Raw genomic sequence first — 4143 nt, 5'->3', positions numbered from 1 at the left:
ATCAAATTGCCCAAAACATTCTTCACGGAACTGGACACAATGATTCAAAAGTTCATCTGGAAACACAAAAAACCACGAATAGCTAGAACCATCCTGAAAAATAAGAAGTTAGCAGGGGGAATCACAATCCCGGACCTCTGGACATACTATAGAGCAGTGGTTATCAAAACAGCCTGGTACTGGCACAAAGACAGAAAGGAAGATCAATGGAATAGAATAGAAGCACCCAAAGGGAACCCACACAAATACAGCCAATTAATCTTTGACAAAAAGACCAATGACAGCTCAAGCAAGTGGGAAGGCCTCTTTAGTAAATGTTGTTGGGACAACTGGCTGATAGCCTGTAGAAACAAAAAAATAGACCCACATCTATCACCATACACTAAGATCCAATCTACATGGATAAAAGACCTAAACCTACATCCAGAAACCTTCAAACTCTTGCAAGAAAATGTAGGAAATACCCTGCAAGACCTAGGAGTAGGTCCCGACTTTCTAAGAAGGACACCAAAAGCAATAACAGTTGAGAACAGAATAAACAAATGGGACCTCATCAAACTAAGAAGCTTCTGTACAGCAAGGGAAACAATCAACAAAGTAAAAAAGCAACCCACAGAGTGGGAGAAGATCTTTGCACACGATATAGGCGATAGGGGGCTAATTTCCAGGATATACAAAGAACTTCAAAACAACCAAAAAACTAAAGCAAACAAACCACTCAAGAAATGGGCACAGGAAATGGGCAAACATTTCACAAAGGAACAAGTCCAAATGGCAAACAAACATATGAAAAAATGTTCCAGCTCCCTAGCAATAAGGGAAATCCAAATTAAAACATCGATGAGGTACCACCTAACACCAGTAAGATTGGCCCACATAAACAAGAACACCAACGAGACTTGCTGGCGAGGATGCGGGGAAAAGGGAACCCTACTCCACTGCTGGTGGAGCTGCAAATTGGTAAAGCCTTTATGGAAATCAGTCTGGAGAACACTCAAACAACTCAAAATCTGCATACCATATGACCCAGCAATAGCACTCCTAGGAATATATCCAAAACACCTGTTCCACGACAAACCAACATGCATCCCTATGTTCATAGCAGCACAATCAGTAATTGCAAAAACATGGAAGCAACCGAAATGCCCATCAGCAGAAGATTGGATAAGAAAGCTTTGGTTCATCTACTCCATGGAATACTACTCAGCTATTAAAAAAAACAAAATGCAGTTCTTTGTGGCTAAATGGACACAACTGGAAACTATAATGCTAAGGGAAATGAGCAAATCCCAAAAGATTAGATACCACATGTTTGCCTTGATTTAACCTGTAATTTTTTGTTTGGTTGTTAGTTATTTTTTGAACCTGTCATTGATACTGTCTCAACCCAGATGTTTCGAAGAAGGGAACTTGCATTATTTTTAACATATTGTTTACCCAATACTATGTCAATTAATTCCATAATGTTGTATATTGATACTGAGGCCTTGTTGGGGCTTTTAACTGACCGGATCTTTACTCTGTTAGACCTATCTTCAGACCATAGAAGGTCTCCCCAGGAGGCCACTGGACTTATCTGGACAATAAGACGCTGAACTTTATGCTAGGCATGTGTTTGCAAGCAATGAATCTCAACTGAACTTGAACTATGGTTATGCAACAAGGTGGAGGAATCCACCATGGGGGGAGGGGTATGGGAGGGGTGGGGGGAATCCCCAGCGCCTATAAAACTGTACTACATAATACAATGTAAGCAACAATTAAAAAAAAAAAAGAAAAGAAAAAAGATGAGGGGAAGCAGAAAGAAAATGGTGGGTTGGGTGTGAAATATCTCTATGCTTCAAAATCTGTATTGTTGGGTTTGCACACTTCACAGTTTTTCAAGAAATGCAAGGGGGAAAATCCCATTTGTTCAACCAATGTTTAAAATTCTTTATCAGAATATGTTAAAGTATCACCGTCTTCCTTTTAAGGTTGGATATGTCCTTTCTTCTTTTTCCATACATCCTGTTTGTCTGCACTGATTTCTGGTAGATCAGTTAACCCAATCAATTTTAAAAGGTGGCTTGTGGATGATCTGTTTGAGGAGACCAGGACCCGAGGTATAACGATGTTGAGAAAGATTGGGACCCAGGGGATGCAATGCCAGTGAAGCAATGCACACTTTGTTGAACTCAACAGGATATTCTCTAGGCAACCACAGAAACCCCCCTCTAAAGATAGCCAACAAGGAAATGAAGTAGCAATCACCATAGAATCAAATTAGTGCACATGTTTCACAGGAACCAATTCTGATGATCAACCAAGTAACTGAGGAAGAGGATACTCTTGGCTCTAAGCAACTAATGAGAAAGGAGGCACTGGAGGGCACCACTTATACCCAGCATGCTTGGCAGGTGCAGCAGCCACAGTCCTGCTCTGGCAGGCAGAGCCAGTAACGTGGACATAGAGAGGGTCTGGGGATAAAGCACCAACAGGAGACCAGTGATGGTAGAAGTCTCCCTGAAGCCTCCCTTTATTCCTCATCTTATACTCTTCCCCGCAAGTTCTTTAGCCAAACAATAGGATGCCAATGAGTTCAATTAGTCTAGGTGCCTTTAGCACAAGCCCATTTCCTGTTACTGCTCAGGTTAAGGAGTGCTATTAACTCCTTATCCCACCATACAATCCCACACAGGAAGTCTGCTTCCTGCTAGGACTGTCAGTCCACTGAGACTATATGAATTCTGGGGTCCTTAGGCATCTGATAGACTGGTTCAGGTCACACCTCAACAGTTGACTGCATGGTAAATGAGTTTATTGATCAGTTGTAATGTCACTATCAATTTGGCTTTAGTTTCAATTGGACACTATACTGATCTTACATCTTATTTTGCTGTTGTCAATGGAAACAATGTAGATCTCTGGTTGCTCAGAGCATGTGCTAGGTGGAGAGAAGTGCTTTCATCATCCCTGTAGCAAGGAACTTTGTCCAAGGTAGGAGTAAGAGTTTGGCAGAAACACAGACCCCCAGCTGCTGCCAATGGATGTCAGAGGTGTAGGTGAATGGAGTGGGTGAAAAAACTCACAGTCTTCATTCGAGAGAGCTAACAGAGATACAGGTTTTGGGCTCACATATTTTGAGAACTCCAAACTTCGCCAGTGAAACTGGGGCCATGGTAGTGGTAACAGTTCTGGGAGTTTGCTAGATGCTCAGCCTCCAGCTACCAACTGAAGAACTGAAGTCATAAGAACAGGGCTAGCACTGGCAGCAGTACAGGTGAACACACCCATAACAATACCAATTAAGAGGATGCAGCCATTGGAGCAGAATTACTACTTGGAATGGGGCAGATATGTGAAGTGGCCACATCTGGTGGGGAATCTAGGAGGGAATCACAGATGTATTGCTCATGAGTCCCAGTGTGCTGGGCCATGACAATAAGAAAAAGTGACCTAATGATGAGGAGAGGAAGGGTGCAAATAACTGGCCTTACTGGGTTCTGAGTAACCATTGTGGGCCTCTTGAATTTAGGGCTGTCAGAGTATGATGCTTAGACAGAGGTCTTTGTTGAGGCTCTGCTCTTTTCCCTTTTCCCTGAAATTGGGATTCCCCAACCCTGGAGCTGGGCTGCACTTTGATTTTACCTTTGTTTCTTTCACTAAGCTGACATCAGAGGATTTTATAATGGTTTCATGTTGGGTTCATGTGCTTTCTCAGGTATGTGTTCTAAAATCCAAATGTCTAGTTGATATTTTGCTTATTCCCCATGGAAAAATAGGCTAAGCTCAGGCAATATTTTTAATTATCTTGCTACCACATCTTGTAATCTTTAGCAATAATGATTAACAGGTCCAGAGTGATAATGTAGTGGTTAAAGTCCTCACCTTGGACATGCCAGCATCCCATATGGTCACTGGTTCTAATCCCAGCAGCCCCACTTTCCATCCAACTCCCTGCTTGGGGCCTGGGAAAGAAGTTGAGGACGGGCCGAAGCCTTTGGTCCCTGCACCTTCGTGGGAGACCAGGGAGAGCTCCTGACTCCTGGCTTCAGATTGGCTCAGCTCTTGGAATTGCGGCTGCTTGGGGAGTGAACCATTGGATGAAAGATCTCCCTCTCTGTCTCTCCTTACTGTCTGCCTTTCCAATAACAATAAATAAAT

The sequence above is a fragment of the Ochotona curzoniae genome, unplaced genomic scaffold (genome assembly GCF_017591425.1).
Source record: "Ochotona curzoniae isolate NIBS_2020 unplaced genomic scaffold, NIBS_Ocur_1.0 patch49, whole genome shotgun sequence".
In the NCBI taxonomy this organism is placed as follows: domain Eukaryota; kingdom Metazoa; phylum Chordata; class Mammalia; order Lagomorpha; family Ochotonidae; genus Ochotona; species Ochotona curzoniae.
The sequence above is the reverse complement of the archived record's forward strand: the minus strand, read 5'-3'. Positions refer to the sequence as shown.